Source organism: Spermophilus citellus (genome assembly GCF_964194105.1).
Source record: "Spermophilus citellus genome assembly, chromosome: 7".
Taxonomy (NCBI): domain Eukaryota; kingdom Metazoa; phylum Chordata; class Mammalia; order Rodentia; family Sciuridae; genus Spermophilus; species Spermophilus citellus.
In genome coordinates this window covers 66,728,754-66,750,781 of record NC_138188.1, presented here as the reverse complement: position 1 = coordinate 66,750,781, position 22,028 = coordinate 66,728,754, and the positions used below count along the sequence as shown (strand labels likewise).

At 40.2% G+C, this 22,028-nt stretch overlaps 1 protein-coding gene across 4 annotated transcripts in view; it reads left to right on the top strand.

Annotated features, from left to right (window-relative positions):
- The window catches only part of TNIK (TRAF2 and NCK interacting kinase), a 381,644-nt gene that overhangs the window by 14,110 nt on the left and 345,506 nt on the right, over positions 1 to 22,028 (top strand). The gene's annotated exons all lie outside the window — the stretch shown is intronic.

Genomic DNA, 22,028 nt, shown 5'->3' with positions numbered 1-22,028 from the left:
TTTATATCTTCAAAGTACTTGCAAACATTATCCAATTAAATACCTTCTCTGATTGCAGTCTGGATATAAATGCACTTAAATCCATGAGAAAAGTATGCATTTGAAAGTTAATGCTAGCAATGCTTAGAAACCTCTGCAGTGATGGGAAAGTTATAGTCAGAAGTTCTGTTGGATTGTGTTTGCATTTTGGTTCAGCCCAATTACATTATAGCTGTACTTTATCGATGCCTCAGCTTAATTTCTGATCACTGAGGACAGAATGTTGACCATGACTTTGGTGCTTAGAAAATGTGAAAATACAAACAACATAAATAAGATTTAAAAGGGGCTCCCTCGTTACATTTTGTGTCTGGCCTCTGATGAAACTCCCATTAGTGAGTGAAATGAAATGAGGTAGTACAAGGAAGAAAAGCATTGTGGTTTGGTAATGTCTATCTGAGAATAGTAGATTAAATTGCACAGTAGGATACATTATCAAGAAATGCATTGGAGAAATGAAACATCTTTAGTTTGACTGTACTAATTATTTCTTGCTGTTTTGGACATGTGTGTATATATTGTCCCTTTACAGGTATATCCATGCATTGGCAATTTAGATAGTGTTTGGAGCAAGGACCTGTGGTGCTTACCCAGTAGGGAGTAGAGGGCTCTGTAGCCTGTAGATTCTCAGTAAGTATTCATCCATGCATTGAGATTTTTGTAGGAGCTTTACTTTTACAGTTTTACTTCCAAGTCAGTGGTTCTCAAAGGGACATCCTTAGATTAGCAACTTTGAATCAGCTCTTAGGTCTGCTTCTCTGACCTCCTGAGTCAGAAACTTTCGGGATGGGTCCAGCAACCTGTGCATTAAGAAGTCTTCCTGTTAATTCAGTTGCACTTTTTGAAGCTTGTGGGGTCTTGTTTGTTTTTGGTGCTAAGGACTGAACCCAGGACCACACACACAACCCTTCAGTTGCACTTTATAATCTCAGACCATTATCATAAATATTTAAAAGACAGTTTTCTCTCCTCTTGTTTCTTTCATGTCAGTTTACTTATTCTTTTAGCAGATATTTATTGAGCAACTGCTGTGTGACCAGCACTGGGCTAGATATTGGAGATATAGTAATAAAATAATGCTAGTGAGTGGAAGAAGCTTGTGTTAATGAAATGGTCATAAAACTGGTTTACTAAATACAGATTTCTTTTAGAAAGACATGGAATATATCTCCAGAACTTTGAGTGTGTCTGAAAATGTTGGAGAGTAAGAATTAGTGATTTGTAAAAGGTAACTGCAGCTTCCCATAAGGGGTTTTGGCCTCAAAGAAATTGTGGAAGGCACACATTTTTAGGAATATGGAATTTAAAACCACACTAATTATGTGTGCATTTGGATTGTTTGTAAGGAAAAGGGGATCAAAGAGTCTGTGATCAATCCTGAATTGATCTTTGTATTGCCAATTTTTTTTTTTTTTTTTTTTTTTTGGCACCAGGGATTGAACTCAGGGGCGCTTAACCACTCGGCCACATCCCCATCCCTTTTTGGTATTTTATTTAGAGACAGGGTTTTGCTGAGTTGCTCAGTGCCTTGCTGAGTTGCTGATGCTGGCTTTGAACTTGAGATCCTCCTGCCTCAGCTTCCCGAGTCACTGGGATTACAGACATGTGCCATTGCACCCAGCGCCAATATTTTTTAATTTAGTGAGCTTTTTCAAGATGCAGAAAAGCTTCATCCCCATGATCAAAAAGTTGTATATTTCCCTAGTACTGGAAAAAAAAAAGTACATCTTTCTGATGTTGATTTTCCATTTTTCCTTATAGGTCTAGAGGGATTTTTAATTTAAAGACCAGGAGATGCTGACTTTTGCCTGGAAACTGAAAAAAAGAAACCATATCCACAAACTTTTTCAGTCTGACTTTTATTTGAGGGATATGTTCTTTGGGTTATGTTGTAAATCTTGGGAAATGGAATGGGTGTCTGGAATCTTGATACCAGGTAAATGATTTCCTTACTGAGAAATCCCACAGAATTTCTTTGGAACAACCCATAAACTTTTCTTAGCCACAAAGAATGTCCCATGTTGTTATTTAATCTACATTTCTTAGAAAAGTAGACTACTTACATTGTGTGTGTATTTATTTGTGGGAAGGTTGATGGCAATCATGGTTGTCAAGGCAACTGTATATACAACTTGAGCAGATATCCAAATTTTATTTAATGAATAAAATTTGGGGAAGGTGCTTTGGAAAAAGTGAGTTTGAAGATGCCATCTCAGAATACCTATTTTATTTTATATATATATATTTTAATATGTAGTTTTTTTAGTTGTAGTTGGACACAAAAACTTTATTTATTTTTATATAGTGCTGAGGATCAAACCCAGTGCCTCATGCGCGCCAGGCAAGTGCTATACCACTGAGCCCCAGCCCCAGCCCCAGCCCCAGCCCCAGCCCCAAATACCTATTTTAAATGGAAAAGATGGTTTGATAATCATCATTAAGCTAGAAGTGAAAGGTATCTTGTTGCAAACCATTAGGTTTTTCCCAATTTTGATTATTTGAGGGACAGATTCAACTTTCTCAGAAGTGGCTTTAATGTCATTATAGCATCAGGGAGTTACTTGAGCATTTTAGGAGTGTTACATTATTCTCTAGAAGGGGCTATGTATTCCATCTCCTAAAAGGTTTGGACAGTTTTCTGTCTAGGTGGTGATGTCATAGGCTTTTTCTAAGAAAACTGACTTTCAAATGACTTTGCAGCCTCTCTTCCCAATTCCTGCCACACCCGTGGGGATTATAGTGCTACCATTAACTTGATTGAAAGGCCTTTGACTTGGGGGGTGCTGGGCTTTCCAGCTGAACTCTGAAGCTCCTGTAGAGCACAGGGATTCTGGGGACTGGAAGCTCATTGGTTTGGTGCTGGTGTCTTACTCCTTAATGGTTGGGAAGATCAAATCCAAAGCACTCGCTCTTCCTACAGGCCTGTCCTCTTCTCTTTCCTTCAAACCGGTAGCTTCAGCACCAGAGAGAACTTAGTTTTCATTCTGGGCAGTTGAATAAACAAAGCACTGTGGTGTGTTCCAGATCTTAATACCTGTATGCTGCTAGGAGGCCAGGAGCGTTGCAGACACTCTTGGGTCTGAACAATAAGTCATTGACTTGCGCTGGTATTGTAGTCATTATTTCCTAAATATGAGCATCTCTTATTTTAGAAGAACATTGTGAAATATACACATCTACACATTTGGGAGGAGGGGCTGGGGGAAGAGGAATAGTGTTTATTTAAATCAGGGTAACCTAATCTTAGTTACGCCTTTGTTTTCCTTGAGTGACTGAAAATCAGCAGGGGAAATCTCCTGGAACCTGCCCAGCTGGGTACCTAAGCGTCCCTATGACTGATTGCACCAGAAAAAGTGCTAGTGGATTGTAGGTCCTCATCATTAGGTACAAAAAATGTCCTTCCCCAGGAAGAAGCCCTTTGTGAAGAGAGAAAATTATCCACATTCTATGAAATAGGTATGAGGCTTGAAATAAAATCTTAGAGATTCAGAGATCCAGATCCCAGGTAGGGAGATTGTTTTCCAGATTGGAAAGGGAAGGGGTTTGAAAGCCTGGTATCCTCTGGGATCTCTGAACTAGAGCTCTTGCCAGTTCTCCAAAGCCCTCTTTTAATTTGTGTGCATATTTGCCAGAGGTGCCTCAGGTTTTCAAAGCAACAGGGGCTTTCTTGTGACTATTAGGCTCTCTGTCCTCTGGAGGTCAGGTCTGTTTCTTTTCTTTTTGGCAGCAGGGTCTCTGTTTTATTTTTCATGACCTCTTACAATGCAAGTTGCATCAGAATTAAAGAAATAGTTTTGTGACCTTCTGTAAGTTGCTTCTGGTTTGTGGGATTCACAGTTACATTTATGTCCCTTGTAAGACTCATTTTCATATGCAGTGCCCATTCCCATTTGTTGTGCTTATTAGCTCCTTGATAAGTTCCTTTTGACATTTTGGTCAAATTTCCTATGACCATTAGGTTTACTTAGTTGTTGGGTATTGCGTTTTGATACCAAATGACTTTAATGATGTCCATGTTTTGAAATGGACATCTCCGGCAATTTTTTAAAATAAAATTTAAGGGAAATTAGGAATGCAAATCAATTATGAGGCCACGTGAACTCCACAATTCACACACTTGCTCATCAAAATTTTATCTGGTTTATGCTTCGATCACAATAAATGTCAATAGGAATTTAACACTAAATTATACCTGACAATATAGATAAACTGTCACTCTCACATATTGCTGGTGGGAGTGGAATCTGGATCAGCCACTTTGTAAAACAATTTGGCTGTTTCTGAAAATGTTACAAAGGAATTTACAATAGGAGCTAACAATTCCACTTCTGATAAGAGAAATGAAAACATACTACAAAACCCTGTATGTGAAGGTTCATAGCAATATGATCCACAACGACCCCAAAGTGGAAATAACTCAAGTGTCTGTCAACTGATGAATAGGTAAACAAGATGTGCTTCCCTACCATGGAATACCGTTCAGCAATAAAAAGGAATGAAGTATTGATACATGCCACAACATGGATAAACCTAAAAAAAGATTCAATTTGTATGAAATTTCCGGAAAAGGCAAATCTAATAAAAACAAAAAGTAGATTAATGGTTGGCCGAGGCAGGAGATGAAGACGGTATGACTACAGACGGGCATGAGCGATCTTTTGAGGTGATAGAAATGTTCTAAAATTGGGTGGCGGTAACATGAAAGAATTTTAGGATATATAAATTATACTTCAGTAAAGGTCATAAAATATAATAGGCCTGAAATACCGCTTCATAGTTGGGCCAGCTCCATACACCGCAGGGGCAAATTCCCCAGTCAGGCCACAAAGTGGTACTTCTAGAAAGCCTGTATCTTCAGTACCTGGAGGAATGTGGGCTCTGACACTCTCTCTTTTTTTTTTTTTAATACTTTTTATTCTTATTTTTTTCTTTTTTTTTTTTTTTTTGAGAGAGAGAGAGAGAGAGAGAGAGAGAGAGAGAGAGAGAATTTTTAATATTTATTTTTTAGTTCTCAGCAGACACAACATCTTTGTTGGTATGTGGTGCTGAGGATTGAACCCGGGTCGCACGCATGCCAGGCGAGCGCGCTACCGCTTGAGCCACATCCCCAGCCCCTGACACTCTCTTATGTTTTCTACTTTTCTTCATTCTATCCTTTATTCTGGAAGGCTTGTCATATTTTGCAGACACAATCATGATGCCTTCCATTGAGATAAGATGTCCTAGATAATAAAGCTCCCTTTGCAAAAAGCAGGATTTTGGAGCCAGGGATAGCATAGCTGTTCCTGCCTGAAACTATTCCTTGACAGCACTTTCTGCTTTCTCAATGTGTTTTCTCTCACCTGTCTGTGCATGATTCTCCTGTCTGAAACTCTTCTCTAGACCTGTCATGATGCCGTTTGTGAACATATCCTTTATTTGTTTGTCTCTGTCTTCACCTCTGCCCCCATCCCAGAGGAGATTGTAAGCACCACAAAGGCAAGACCTATATTCCACGAATCTCCATATCCATTTATTTATGAAATGGATGACTTCTGACCCACAGCACTAGGCTTACCTCCTGAAGTCAGCAAGGCCTTCTATGATCTGACCATTCCTCACTTCTTTATAGCAACCACTCCCCTACTCTCCCTTTGTACACTTACTCAGTTTTTAAAATTGTTTTGAGTTGTGGAGTGAGTTTAATGTGTTGTAATAAATCAGCTTTGGGGAAAAATTAGGTAGAATATGGAAAAAAATATTATTCTACACATATTGTGTATGTGTGTGTATTGGGTCATAGTGGGGAGTGTATTTTTTTTTTTTTTTTTGGTACTGGGGATTGAACTCAGGGACACTCATCCACTGAGACACATCTCTAGCCCTTTTTTTTTTTTTTTTTGGTATTTTGTTTAGAGACAGGGTCTCACTGAGTTGCTTAGGGCCTTGCTAAGTTGCTCAGACTGGCTTTGAACTCATGATCCTCCTGCCTCAGCCTCCCAAGCCACTGGGATTACAGGCATGCACCATTGTACCCTGCTAGGAGTATACTTCTTGCAGAGTATAAGGACTGAAAGTTTGAAGTTCATTTTTTTTTCTAGCTCAGGCTGTAGACTGCCTGAGACTCAACTGGAGGGATTTTAATGTACAAATTCTAATTCAGTAAATCAAGCCCTGATGTTCACACATCCGCACCCCTGTAGCTTCCACATGTGTTAAAGAACTATGATAAACTGCAGTTCCTGACATCTGCATAGCTGCCATAGGCCTCTTCCTCACTTATTAGGTACCTACTAAAAGCTGGGCGCATAGGATCCTGAAAGCAGCTGTGAACCCATTAGATACAGTAGCTGTGCGGACCAATGGTAGGTACCATTGGTCCTTCTGCTGGGAACCTTTCTCTCCCATCTTTGGTCCTGAGCAGCTATTCATCTTTTACTTTTTAACAGAAGAATTAGACACATCGTCCCTATTTTTCACAAAGTTCAATGACGTTTGATATCTGTGTAGCGATTCCAGGAGGGCAAGATACTTAAAGGAGCTCTGTTCACTTGAGTAAAGGCATTTTTCAACTTTGTGGGAGCAGAAGAGCTGAGTCCTACAGGTAGTAGTGGATGACAGGAAGAGGTGGTATTCAAGGAGGAACGAGTTACTGGAAACTTCAGTAGCCACCATGGCTCAGAGCTCCCTCTAGGAAATGTGGGGAGGGGAGAAGGCTTGGGAGGGTTGAGAGCAGGCAGTGGAACTGGAGGGTCCTTCACATCAGTAATCATTGTGGTCATTCCTCCAGGCTGGCCTGGCCTTGGAGATCATAAAACCAGAGAGAACAGCCTATAGGCTTCTACCGTGGGCCAGAGTGAGTCTGGGGAGGCAGAGAGAGTGTGCCCTTTCCCTCAGAGCAATTGGGACACTTGATAGAAAGTTCATGAAACCACTGTGGAGACTGAGCACATGCTTAGCTTTTGGGGACTGCCTGTGCCAGGTGCTGGTTGAGAGGCTAGGAGCACGTGGATCAGGCTGGTGGTTCACTCTGCCAAGGCAGGGCTTTCCTGGAGGATTTTGTAGTTCAGGGATTTGGTCCTCAACTTTGTGGTTCCTACAACTGCACTGTGATGTAGCCAGCAAATCTCAGGTCATAACCACACACAGATGTACTTGGAACTGATCTGCAGCATAATTTATATAATAATTATAATAATGATAGTAATGCTTATATTACATGTATTATGCATGATTTATACTAAAATATTTAAAATAATGTTATTAAAATATTGGGTATTTTTGCAGCTACTTGCCATAGGTCCAGCAGTAGGTTAATTTTTTAAACAATAAATCTCCAGTCTTATCAATGCCACCTAATTTTGAAATATGTACTGTTTTTCTAATTTTGCAGATGTGGAACGTGAGGCCTGGGTTAAAGAGCCTGTTTTGTTTTGTTTTTGGTTGTTGTGGTAGATGGACAGATGCCTTTATTTTATGTGGTGTGTTGAGGATCGAACCCAGGGCCTCAGATGTGCTAGGCAAGAGCTGCCAGTGAGCTACAGCCCCAGCCCAAAGAGCCTGTTTTTTGAACCTGGGTTGGTCTAATTTAAATTAGACCCATTAAATGTAAGCACTGTGCTATTGTTTCTTCCCATTTTCTAATATAGAGAAAACACCTTTCTAGTAGTAAAGCTATTGTCTACTCTCCAGGGATGTGTATTCTTGATTTTAAAAGGATCTGGGACTATGAAATTTTTATTGGAGATGTGCTTGTTGGGGCTAGAATGAGGCTGGCAGTGAGCCTGGAACTTGAGGTCAGAAGACCAATCCACCATGGGAGCGATGGTTGATCTGGATAAACCCACAGTCACCCATTTTAGACCCTAATCAATTTACGAAAGTCCCTGATACTAAGACACCTTAAGGAAAATATGTCATCTAGAGTTGTTCATCGGCTGGATCTACTGGTTAAAATTAACCTCTGCTTTGTTTTTGAGTCTTGCTTTGTTCACATTCTCTATAACCTGGGTTTCTGTTTTATTTTAAAACCATTTGTCTCATGTAGCCATTGGTGGCTTTAAACTATAAATGGCATAAGGGCAGGAGTAGCCTCTGGTTTGCATTTATGACCCATAGTATGTCCGATACATAACTCAGCCTGAGGTGCCTTTTCAGAACCATCCTGTCTGGATCCTGCATTTCCACTAAATACCAAGTGAAGAGGGGCCTGGCTATAAACTTAGTATGTTTTTGACCTTTGAGAGGAGAGATTGTGATATTGGAAAAACAAACCTTTAGAAAGTGCAGGAACTCCTGAGAAATGGAAAGACCTGTGTCCCAGCTGTGGGGTTTAATGTTGGCATTGTCAGAAACCTTCAGTGTCTCCCAAGGTCAATGCGAAGAAGCAGATAGGGGCCCCCAAGTGGTGTAATGACCCTTACTGTTGCTTCTCTGTCTCCACTTCACACTTTAAAGTGGTTCATTTTTTTTTCCAAATATTTTTTAGATGAACACAATACCTTTATTTATTTATTTTTATGTGGTGCTGAGGGTGGACCCAGTACCACACGTGTGTGAGGCAAGCGCTCTACCACTGAGCCACAACCCCAGCCCTAAGGTGGTTCATTAGCACAGCTGACTATTCACCTCTTAATAAGTGCAAGTTCAGTAGATGAGATGTGGGTGAATTTTTACTGGTGACAATCGGGTGGTGAGGGATGGTCTTTGTATTCCTACTTCTGTTCATTGGACTCTCAAAGGCACTGCTTGTGGGCAGCTTCCCCAGGACCAGCAGGAAAGCAGGGGAAAGGACACTTTGAAGCTTCGTGGTGTGGACAGTAGCTAGCTGATTAGCTGGCCATCAGCCCCTAATTTCCTCAGCATCTGTCATCAGTGGCACATGGTAGGCACTTGGAGCTCTGTCGAATGAGGTCATGTTAGTCTGCTTTTTGTCATTGGGACCAGCATACCTGAAATAGACAACTTAAAGGAGAAAAGGTTATGGTTTCAGTTCATGGTCAGTTGGCTTTGTTGTAGAAGTGGAAGGGTGTGGCAGAGGAGAGCTGTTCACCTCATGGCAGTAAGGAGGCAGAGAGTGAGAGAGGAAAGGGCTGGGGACAAGATATAGTCCCCAGGGGCATATCCTGCAGGACCCCCTCTCTTTAACCAGGTCTCACTCCCATAGCCTCTGTCACCACCCCACTTCCCCGCAGTCCATTCAGCTATGAGTAGATTAATCCACTGATGAGATCAGGTCCCTTTTGATCCAATCACTTCCAGAAGCCCCACCTCTGAATACTACTGCATTGGACACCAAGCCACCTACACATGCACCTTTGAGGGACAATCCAGTGCAAACCATAACAGAAGTCATCTGGCGCCTTCTAAGTTTGCTTCTAAGAAACATATGAAAGAGAAGCATCCTTTCCCTCTAATACAGGGCATCAGGTAAAGTTCAAGGATGGCTCTATTATGCTATAGATGTGGCCCAGTGGTAGATTGCTTGTCCAATAAGCAAAAAGGCCCTGGAGTTGAAGGCAGATGACTCAGGGAGTTGGGATGCTGGATGGAGCCAATCTGGTAGCAGACTCACTCTCACTCTCTCAACTTCCTTGACTGCTGACTGCTGGGGTAGAGGCCTACACTGGCTGGGCTGGGCTGGGTTGGGACGGAAGGGAAGGACCAGACTGTATTTCTTTGCCGTTATGTTTGAGTCCATCAAGCAACTGACAATCTCTGTAACAGTTGCAAATGTTAGTTAGAATTTGGTCTTGGGAGCACCTGTGCTGCCTCCCTGTGCTGACACTCATTTCATTCTTGGTTTAATTTTTAGCTTCTAAATATTGATGATCTTAAGCTAGTACTCACTGGCTCCTTTGGTCCCCTTTCAGCTGTAGGAGGCAGTTAGATGGAATTCTTAGAGCAAGGTGGAGGGGATATCTATTTATTTATTTATTTATTTATTTAAACGAGGTCTGCAAAATACAGTTCATGTCTTCCATGTTCTTTATTAGGTCCCCCGTACTAAGCGTGGGTACATTTTTTTTTTCAAATGTAGACTGTTGTACTTTACAGTAATTAGCTCTGACTATAATGGACTATGGCTTCCTTGGATAGCATCTTTGAAATCAGGTGTATTAAACTGACTCTTCCTTTCTCAGGTAATTCCAGCTATCAACAGAATTAATAGATTCCAAGCTTTTATAGGCTCTGGGGCAGTAATGAGGAGAGGGGAGCTGGTGCAGCTGTGGCTGCACTTGATTTAATTTTTTGCTATTATTGTTTTTGAGGTGTGCTGAGATTCCAGACAAGCTGGCCAAGTGATCCCAAGGGGACAAATACACCATGGGTTCTGTGTGAGGACCAGGAAAGGACAGTTGAGGTGGACTCAATGCCTATTCCAATGTAGATTTGTGTTGATGTTCCAATCTTCAGCCTATTCCCAGTCTTTTTAAAATCAAGAAGTATAAAAATGAATGACAATGGCTCTGGCCTCTGGTTAGGATTCTCCAGATGACACCTTGGTGAGGAATGCAGCCAGAGCATTTCTGACAGTTCCACATAGGTTCACCTGTATGGAGAGATCACAGTGAAATAATTCAGACTCATTTCTGAGCTTGTGGTTTTTCTCATTTGTTTTCAGAGTCAGAGGAAGAGAATGACTTAGAGGTTACATCAGCGTCAGACTGTGGGTACTGCTTGCTAGCTTTTCAGCTTGGGACAAGTTATGTAAAAATGTCTAGGCTTTTCCTACACCTGTGCAATAGAGACGGTAATTACAAAGACATGTTTTATTTAAAGTACTTAGGTCAGTGCTTGCCATATGGCCAATGTATAGTAACTGTTCAATACTTTTAATACCAGCAAAATTTCTTTAATTTGGGAGCCCATTTTGAATCTGGTATGGTACAAGCGACTGGGTATATTTAGGTCTATGAGGTATTAGGTTTTGCCCTTAAGAAGCTTCTAGTGTAGTGGTAGGGGGGAGATGGCTTTTGGTATAGGGATGGGCGAGATGAGGCTGTGGACCAAAGTGGGTAGTGAGGTGTGCCATGGAGTTGAAATGGCCTAGAGCAATTCTCAGTGATTCTCAGCAAGGCGGTGGGAGCAGCAGTGATTTAAATGTCCATGTAGATGAAGGTTGAGTTTTTCTTTAGAAAAGGCCTTTGAAGGTCCCATGCTGTCCTGCCCTGTTGCCCCCACCCCAGAACCAGCCATATCACTCCCATGTCTGGATTGTCATATCTATCTTTCCTGCCTGCCACCTTCTCTCTCTAGTTTTTCCCCTCTTAAATCTTTCTGGCATAGGGTCTGGAAAAATCTCATATGAAGTATTATTTGTAATAAGCAGCAGTGCGTGTGTCCTGCTTTGAAAACAATCTGAAAGTTGCTCATCAACAATATGGAACTGAAAACACAGAAAGCCCCACTTAAGTACCCTTCTTTCTCTCTCAGGCAACCTATTAATGTAACACGTTAGTGGACCAAAGGATTTTCACTGTAAAATCATTTCAACAGATGTCAGAAAGGCATTGGTAAAATGTAGCAGTCATTCCTGATTTAAAGTTACTCCTAACTTGATAAAGGATATATCTAAAACCAGTAGTCAACCCCATATCTGATCTTTAACCACCAGAGACTCTTTGTGGTGGACATTGTTTGTTACCTGCTGTGGTCATCCCGATCCCGTTTCTCGCAGGCAGAACTCTGAATTTCTTCTGGTATTTACCCTTTCACATTCTCAGTTAGGGGTATAGTTTAGTGGTAGAGCGCTTGCGTAGCATATTCGAGGCCCTAACAATACAAAGAAAAAAGAAGAAGATATTAAATAAAACACATTGTTTTTCAAGGATGCTTTTTGCCTTTTGCGTTAAATTGGTTATCATATGAAATGAGTCATTTCCTGCTGTTATTTGAGTTCGCTATGTTGCTTTTTCTTTCAATGAGCTGAAATATATATCTTGAATAATTTTGTTTTATGGGAATGTTATATATGTGTCATGTTTTATGAATTCTCACATAGCTCAAAATTTTGCTCTTACCTTTTTTCATGAACAATGAAAAACTCTCTTAAGAGTACAATCATTTTATCACCACTTCTCCACATCAGACTTTGTAAATGGTTTATAGGTTTGTAGTGTTCACTTCTGTTTTAGGAGGCTTACGCTCTTTTGATATTCATCTCTTTGTAGTTAACCTGGTTTTCTGTCTAGGTAGTTGTATGAATTTTTAAAATATTTTAAATGGCCTTTTGGGGGGCATAGGTAGAATTTGTTTGCATTTATTTTGCTTAGAAATTGGTGCCTTTTTGCTCTAGGAGTTGGTATTTGTCTAAGTATGAATGTTTACCTCTGCTATTATTATTAGTTCTGTTCCTCACTATTGAATTTCTTCCTGTTGAACATCCATCTGCTCAGTTTGTGTCTCTGTAATCTGGGTTTCCTGTGTATCAACTGTTTTGTCTTCACTTTCTGACTTTTAAAACTGCATCTGGTAGTGTTTCATATTTGTCTTTCACAGCATGGATATTTTTCCCATGGTGTTCCAGTATCAGTTTTGTTCTTTACTGCTTTCAGTTTTCCAGTCGCATTTTTAGACTTCCTTGTATTCTTTTTAAAATTTCTACCCTCACCTCAATCTTTTCTTTCCTTTTGACCCTTTGCTCCAGTCTTCAGGAGCTATCCCTTCTTATCCTTTTTCTTCTTGAGAACATCATGACAGTACATTTTAGTTTTGTTTTGTTTTTGTACCAGGGACTGAACTCAGGGACACTTGACCTTTGAGTCATATCCCCAGCCCTATTTTGTATTTTATTTAGAGACAGGGTCTCACTGAGTTGCTTAGTGCCTCACTGTTGCTGAGGCTGGCTTTGATCTTGCGATCCTCCTGCCTCAGCCTCCTGAGCTGCTGGGATTGTAGGAGTGTGTCACCACTCCTGGATAAAATTTTTATATGTATATGTTTTATTTTTTTATTATATGTATTTAATAAACCTATAACAGGTTTATTATTGATGTTATTTTTGCTTATGTATTCTCAAAAAGAGGTAATTAACCAGTCTTGGGATTTTTCCCAGAAGGCCGGGTGGAAGCGGACAGTCTTCTCATGGATGACTTTTGTAACATTGTTATCAGCCTTCATGTGTTTGAATCCCATGTAAAAGTACTTAATTTCTGACTGTTTTTTTTTTTTTTTGGTCTGTAAAATTAAGAGTATTGATTTCATCCATCTCAGAGGGTTGTTGTGGAGATTAAATGACATGAAAAAAGCCCTAAAGAGTATTCACTAAATGTAGAGGTCAGTTTTTGTACGCGTGCTTACATAAAACACGATGTTTTTAAAATTGTTTTTATATTTTAAAAGTTAACATATTTATTGAAAAAAATTGGTTATTATAAAAACAAAAAATAGTACAAAAATATATGTAAATCCCTATTCAGTGGAACACCTGTTAATATTTTGGCATACCTGTTTCCTGTTCAGTTAAAAAAAAATGCATTAAAAAGAATGTACTTATATTAACCCTGGACATTTGTCAATAAAACTCCAAAAGAAGCTAGGTTAACAAAAATACATTAAGACTTGGTATAGTAGCTATCATTGTGTTCTGCTTGTAGTAGACGTGGAAAGAAAAAGTTGGTTGATATAAGGAACAAATGAAGCATGTTATACTATTTCAAGATATTTTTAGTGTTAATTATTATTTTCTCTTTTATCCAGAAGATGGTATTTTTATTTTAGGCCCTTTTGATTTAGTTTTTCTTAAATAGTAATTGTCTAAAGACTTAAAGCAAGCATGGTGGATGTGTCAGTCAAATTCCTGTTACTGTAACACAGACCTGAGATGAGGTAAATAGATAAGGTTTATTGTGGCTCACAGTTCCAGAGGTTGGCCTTGTGCTTCAGGCCTTCGAGGAGATGTAGCACATCATGGAGGGAGCAGGGAGTAGAATAAAGCTGCTCACCTAATGGCCTGGGAAGTGAAAGAGGAAAGGGTTGCAGTCTTCTTCAGGTGCACCCCCCCCCCCCCCCCCCCCCCGTGACCTGAAGCCCTCCCACTAGGCCACGCCTCTTAAAAACACCACCGTCTCCCAATGGCTCCATATTTGGAAACGAGCCTTTAATATACAGGCCTTTGGAAGAAGTTTAAAATCCCAACTATAGCAATAAGCCTATTATGTAAGTATGTAGCTCATTATTACTGTATTTCCTGAAAGCAGAATGTTAAATCTGGTCTAGTTTGGCTTCACTCTACTTTTCATGTTTTACAACAAGCAAATTGTTTAAAATTAAGGCTTAGCGTTCTCTTTGCAGGCATTTTTATTTAGCCATCTTTTCCTGTGTTCACCATTAAGGTACAACCTGAAAACTTTACAGCCGTTTTTCTAAAGTTGAAATATATAGAAAATACAAAAAAAAAAAAAAAAAGAGTCTCTGCTAACTTTAGTAATATTAAATTTTTTATTATTAACTAAAATGATTATTTTTGTTATTTATTTAAAAATGATTTTAATTAATTTTCCTGGTTCATGGCCTAAAGCCAGAGGACTGTGCTATTTAGTGTAATGTTTTGTTTTTTTTTTTTTTTTGCTTTTATTTTTCAAAGTTCATACTTGGAGGCAAAATTCACTGTATGTTTACTGTGATGAAACTACTGGAAACAGTATTGCAAAACTGGTTCCTTGAAGGACAGCTAAACACTAGATACTATAAGTTGCTATTTTGCATATTTTTTATTTGGCAAGATCAAACAATGTTAGGCTGTGTTTTATAAGTCAGCGCTTCTCAAACTTTAGCATGACATTAGCTTTACCTGGAGAGCTTGTGAAATCACAAATTGCTGGGCTCTTCTGGAGAGTCTGAGTCAGTAGGCCTGGGGCGGAGTCCAGTAATTTGCTTTGTAACAAGGTTATGCTGATTCTTCTAGTCCCGGGACCACGGTTTGAGAATCACTGATGGTAGGTTACACAGAAGCGGTAAGGACAGTAGGTTCTAGGGTGATCGGGGCAGGAAAGTTGTGCACCAAACTTGGGGGGATATGAATGGATGGCTCCTGGGTCAAGATCGGATTTGAGCAGGACCCTGATGAGTAGGTAGCATAGGGCAGGGAAGAGGACCTGGAAGACAGAGCCACCTGAGAGGGGACTGTGTGACAGTGGTACAGAAGGAATAATGTGCAGGGCCTGCCAGAGGGATGGAGAAACCATCTGCAAAGGGAAAATGTACCTAGTAGAAAGTTTATTTGAAAGAAAAGCAAAATATGAAAGCAGGCCCTAGCAAGCATTCTCTAGTTCTTTCTCCTTCCCCCTCTCCTCCTATTTCTCTCAACTTCTGAAGGCAATGTAGAACTCATACAATGGATCAGATGAGTGGCATGGACAAAATAGTGTTTTAGAAAATTAAGCTGGTAGTATTGTAAGATGAGTTGAAGAGGGTAGAAGGGAGGCCCTTCTAGAAATCCTAGCTTGAGGAGATACAGGTTTTTACATGGGAATTTTCATATCCTTATCATCAGTAGGGTCAGTGGGAATAAGCAGCTTGCTCTGGGGAGGGGTAATCATGATGGGGGTTTGGTTTAGGCTGGTGACTTGACAGGGCAGAGTGACTGGTAACAGGAATATGTGGCCCACGGTGTGGATACAGAGCTGTAGCTTGGGAGACAGGTGAAAACTAAATACAGAAACCCCACAATTGATGGGCTGGTTGATTCCTTCAATAAATGAACTAAATTGGGTGCTAGGGGTCCTCTTTAGAGAATAGCCAGAATGGCTGAGAGTCAGGTCCTGACAGCTTTGCTCAGAGGAATGTAGAGAACAGTTCAGAGGATGTAGTATTTGAAAGAAGAGACGAAAAAGGAGATGAGGAAAAAAGAGAAGAACGTGGAAGGACTGCCCACAGCTGCCATAGTAAATGGGGGCAGTAGATCTCCCCAACATGAAGAGAATTTGAGGATGGAAGTGTTAGGCAGTGCCTCTGGAGTGGGTGATGAGAGGTTGCCTTGCAGGAGTGTCCTCTGGAAGGGAAGGAAGTGCCCCTTGTGGTGGTGGAGGGGCAGAGCGTCCTCAAGGAGTCAATGGCGTTGGCTATAAGAAGTTGTTCAGGAAGCTTAGCGTTAAGCTGTAGGAGAGATTAGAGTAGTGGAAGGCTAATGTGCCTTCTTTTCTCAGTGAGCAAGACCTTTGCTGGTTGACTGTCAAGGGCAGGAAGCAATGGCGGGGAGAGATAGAGGTATCACCCCGCAGTCTTGTGCATCTCGGTGTAGAACCACTCCATCCTCCCAGTGTCATGGGGCCACACCCCTGGGAGACATCTTAGGCTTCTCCTTTTCTTTGCATTGCTGTTTGGACCCATCAGCAAATCCTTTTGGTACAATATTCCCTTGGAAAATATATCCAGGATCTAACTGCTTCTGACCTCTACTGCTATCAATTGGCTAATGTCTGTCTTTCTCCTGAACTGTTGAAATAGACTAACTAGTCTCCTCTTCCTTTCTTGACCCTGGGACTGTTCTCAGCACGGTGTCTAACGTTGGATCAAGCCACTGTACAAAATCCACCAGGGACTCCTCTTTTATTCAGTCAGAGTAAACGCTGAGTTCCTGACAGTGGCTTCCAAGGCCCCGTATGGTCTGGCGGGATCCCCCACTGTCAACCCCAAACACACACTTTTCTCAGACCTCACACCCTGCAGGATGGGTCAGCCTCAGCTTTCCCAGGGGTACTTTTCTCCGGATATCTGCCAGGCCTCTCACCTCTTTCAGGTCTTTGCTCACATGTCCTCTGTGAAATGAAGCCTCACAAGACATTCCTTGTAAATTGGAGCTCCATAAGACTTAAGCACCTCACATCCTATTTATCATCAGGCTCTTCCTATTAAGTTGTACATTTCCTGAGGGTTAGGATCTTTCGCTTGATTTTTGTTCACTACTATATGCTTAGTGGTTAGAACATCTCTTAGAGGCTCTTGATGAAATCTTACTGTGAGAGGAAGTGGACATGGTAGTTGAAGGAGACAGGCCTTAGAAGATAATAATAGCTACTATTTGTTAAGCACATTACTGTGTGGTAGTTGTTTTATTTTTATTTAATTTTATTTTTTAAATTTTTATCTAATTTTTAAATGATACACAAAAACAAAGAAGTTGTACATATTTGTGGGTTGCTGTGTAATGCTCCGTACATGAATATATTGAATAATGTTTAAGTCAGGTTAAACATATCTCTTCAAACATCATTTCTTTGTGGTGAAAACTTTTTGTTTTTTGGTGCTGGGGATCAAACTCAGGGCCTTGTACATGCAAGGCAAGCACTCTACCAACTGAGCTATATTCCCAGCCCTGTGGTGAAAACTTTTAAAATCATTTCTTCTAAATTTTGAAATATAAAGTATGTAATTGTTGTCTCTAGTCACCTACTGTGCAGTAATACTCTAGAGCTTCTTGCTCCTACCCAACTATAACAGTCCTCATCCATCAATCAGTATGCCAGGTGCTTTGATATGTGGTTGTATTTAACTCTAACAGCTGCCTTGCCCAACGGGCATTATGTTCCACGTTTATCTAAGGGAACTGAGTGTTGGGTAGGTTGATAATCTTTCACAAAGTTAATAAATTTATGTAAGCTGTTTAGATCATAGAGACAGTCTAATTAGGCAGAAGATTTGATCTTAGATATCAGGAAGGATTTTTCTCAAATAAGAAGAAAGGAAGAGAAGAAACGTGAGAGCTGAGACCGAAAGGGGAATGTATGAGGCATCTTTTTTTCTGATGACCTTCATTTTACTTATTAAAGATCAAAGCCAATTTATCCATTGAAATTGAGAGGAGGTGAGCGGAGAGTTTAGAAGGGTAGCAAAGGTTACATTCTGCTGAAGACTCAGATCAACAGCATGGTTCTTGATATGTTTAGGCTCCATGTAGAATAATGAGCCCACCAACCAAAGGTGTTAGCCATGGATGGCATCGTTGAGATCATTTAATTCAGCTCCCAACTTCATCACTTTTGTCTGTGATCTGCCAAGGCCATGGTCACTTCCATTTATCTTACACCTGTTTTCCATTGGCTTTTTGTTTGCTTATTGTCTTCATCATTGTTGAGTGAATTATTTGTCCTGTAGACAATATCCAATGCCTGTATCTCTTCCTTCATTGACCTCCCCTTCTCCAGTGACCCCCCCTCAGTCCACCTGTACCTATGGCTGGGCTTCAGGAGTTTGTGGCTTTACCAGGAAAGCAGTGGAGGGTTGACGGTGGCAGGGCAGGGCGAGAGGGGTTACTGGACAGGGGGCCAAGGAAAGGAGAACTTTTGGTGGGAGTCTAGAGAAGATGGAGCTCCAGTTCAAAGTGGGTTAGAGGCAGGGTGGACCTGAAGAAAATTCATTCCTGTTTAAAGTGGTTCTTTGGATACTCTTAAGATGATTTTATTTATTTATGTTTTGGAACTGGGGATTGAACTCAGGGGTGCTTGACCACTGAGCCACATCCCCAGCCTTATTTTGTATTTTATTTAGAGACAGGGTCTCACTGAGTTGCTTAGCGCCTCACTTTTTCTGAGGCTGGCTTTGAATTCGTGATCCTCCTACCTCAGCCTCCTGAGCTGCTGGGATTACAGGTGTGCACTACAATGCCTGATTCTGATGTTTAAGCACTATGCATTTTTACATTTATGGTGCTGTCATTTCTTCCTTTTTGTTATTGTTTTTTTTTTTAAATTTTGTTTATTCTTTTTTAGTTTTAATTTTATTTTTTTATATATGACAACAGGTTGCGTAACAACTCATATTACACATATAGAGCATAATTTTTCATATCTCTGGTTGTACACAAAGTAGAGTCACATCCTTTGTGTTTTCATACGTGTACTTAGGGCAATGATGACCATCACATTCCACTGTCTTTCCTACTCCTATGCCCCCTCCCTCCCCTTTTCCCCTCTGTCCTATCTAGAGTTCATTTAATCCTCCCATCCCTACCCCCACAGCATATTATGGATCAGCATTCTTAAATCAGAAATCATTCGGCATTTGGTTTTTGGGGATTGGCTAATTTCACTCAGCATTATGTTCTCCAGTTCCATTCATTTACCTGCAAATGTCATGATCTTATTCTCTTTTAATGCTGAATAATTTTGTTATTGTTATCTTTTTTTATTTTAGAGAAACCAGTAAAACATTTATTTAAAAATGGAAAAAATTACTAGTGGAATATTTGATGAATAGAATTAAGGGTAAACACTGTGTAGATATGGGTAATAAATATAGCTTGGGTAATAAATATAATTTCTTAAAATTGGAATTTGTACATAGTCTAATTATGCATCCTTGTCGTTATATTTAGCCAGAGAGGTGTTACAGAATTGGCATTTATATTGGTGTGAACTAATGTTAATATTTATAACACCACTAACATTTAGCTGAAAATTGTTAGTTTGTATATCAGTTTCCCAGTATTTGCCAGGTTGCTTAAATTGTAGTTTTTGAAATTGGTACATGTATATTTTTTTAAAAAGCAAGTATTAATTTCATTGCTTTCTTCCAAACACACAAGTGAATCATACACAAGTCAAATGGGAGTACTCATAATGAAACCTCCTAGTTTATGTGAACTTGGATTTTTTTAAAAAAATTATAAAGAGTTTGTTTTTAAACAATTTGAGTGATTGCAGTCATTTCCTCTATTTAGCAACATGTACTCAGACTTTTGTAGTTATGCAATAAATACATATTCACAGGTTGACACAGGGTCAAACATCAACTCATTTGCACATTGGTGGTGGCCATGGAAGCTGATAAAACAGAGGAAAGGTTCATCTGGGGCTTACATGGCAATGAGAATCACGTTTTCCTTGGAAAAGGGATGTGATGGGCTGCTTGGGTCCAGTGTTCTCATTTGTGCAGCTGAAGACTCCGAGGTCCTGAAGGTTTCAATTGCTCAAAGCCACTGGGCTGGGAGCTGTTAGGGCACTGAGGAGCACGTTTATACCCACAAAGAGAATCTTTGATTGAAAAAGAAATTTTATCATGGTTTCTCTGGGCTGTAAGGTCCTCAAGGGCCCCAGCTAACTGGGCCCCCTACTATTCATCTTTGTATCTGAGTGCATGGCTATTTCCAGTACCTGTTAGATATTTGATGAATGCATAATTTCCAAAAGTAAGTTATTTCCCCCTTTCTAAGAGTAGTTCTTTAAAAAAATATTAGCAAAACAAAAGGGTCGGTGCCATAGCTCAGTGGCAGAGTGCTTGCCTATCGTTTTGAGGCACCGGGTTCAATCCTTAGCACCATATAAAAATAAACAAATAAAATAAAGGCATTCTGTCCATCTACAGCTACAAACAAAACAAAACAAAAGGGTGTTTCAGAAAATACAGTTTAAAAAACAGGCTTAATAAATTGAGTTAAAGCATTTACTTCATTTTTAAAACTATAAATATTATCATTGTTTACAATCTAATTTACAATAGAGGGCCCATTTGCAAATAGTGTGTGTGTTTGAATGCGTATGTATAAACAAGTACATATGTGAGTTGTTTGTGTGTAAGGAATTTGATATTTTACTTATGTATGCATTTATATTATATTATTATTATTTTTTGGTTGTAGTCGGACACAGTACCTTTATTTAATTTATTTATTTTTATGTGGTGCTGAGGACCGAACCTAGCACCTCGCTTATACCGTATACCACTAATCAGGAGTAGAGCTGGGTCTTCTAATTCAATGTTCCTGTCTTTTTCCCAGCAGAACAGCCTGTCTTTGAGGTTAGCTTCTTCATATGCTACCCTGTGTACTGTGATTGGGGTACAGCTGAAGGTGAGGGTAAATGCATTTCAGGAATATATCTTTTAACAGTTGAGAACTCTTATTTACAATCAAGAGGACCGAAGGTACTGTGATGTGAGAAGAAAACTAGACATCAAAGTCAAATCACAGCATTCCTTACACAGAGTCCATAAAAGGGCCATAGAAAGAGGTGTGTGTTTTCTCGATGACATTCTGGTGGGCTGTCTTCCAAGAGAGCTTCTCTCACATGGGTCCGTTGACCATGGTGGGTCAGTTCTGCCATGCAGCCTCAGGGACCTTACTTTGCATTTTCTGGGGGTATTTATGCATACATGTGTCTTACAAGGAGGGATGCAGTTTCTGCATTTTCTTTAGAACATTGTGCCAATATGTCAGTTTATGATGATAACTAGAACTATCCCCGGCACTCAGTTTATGCGTAATGAGAATATCTATCGCTCCTCAGTGATGGAGACCCTAGTTGACTGTCTAGCCAGGCCTTTCATAACACGGTCATGGAAGCAGACATGAAGGAGTGAGGTTTATACTTGTAGCTGTTCTGTAGCAGATTTGGGAATAGAACTAACTTCTCACCCCTGGCCCATAGTTCTTTCCACTGGTTTTGGAGTGGACCTGGGCCTCAGAAGTGCTGGGAGAGGGGGTACCACCTTGAGTGTTGGTACTGCTTTTAATTGCCTTCTCACGTATTCAGCAGTTTTATTGTTTATTCATGTGGAGAGCAGGACATTGGCCAAATGAAAGTGGAAATAAATCTTAAAATTAGTTTTAGGACTGAAGCTAGAATATGATGTCCTGAAGGCAGGGACCAGCTGTGTTCCTCTCTGTGTCCCCAGAGGCCCCGAGAGCCACAGAGAGGTGGGCCTGTCTCACCCACACTTATTAAATGCTGGCTGAAATAGAAGTCTTCATGATCCAGGAGTGGATACTGAGCATCATCAGCTAGCTTTGGTCCTGTCCTTGAGATCATTTGACCACTTGGAAATTTGTTGTAATTCTCCATTGGAACTAGACATGCTAAAAGCCTATTGGTTTTACTGACATGCCTTGCCTGGATTCACAAACACATTCATAGGACAGCAGGCACTTGCTGTGTTGTCAAGAGATGAAGAATAAGTACTTCCAGGTGTGCACTAGCTGTTAAGATCTTGAGGTCAAATTCATTGCCTCAGCTTTGAAATTGTCCATTCCAAAAAAGCAACCCGTTCTATCCAGGAAACGTATTAATATCAAC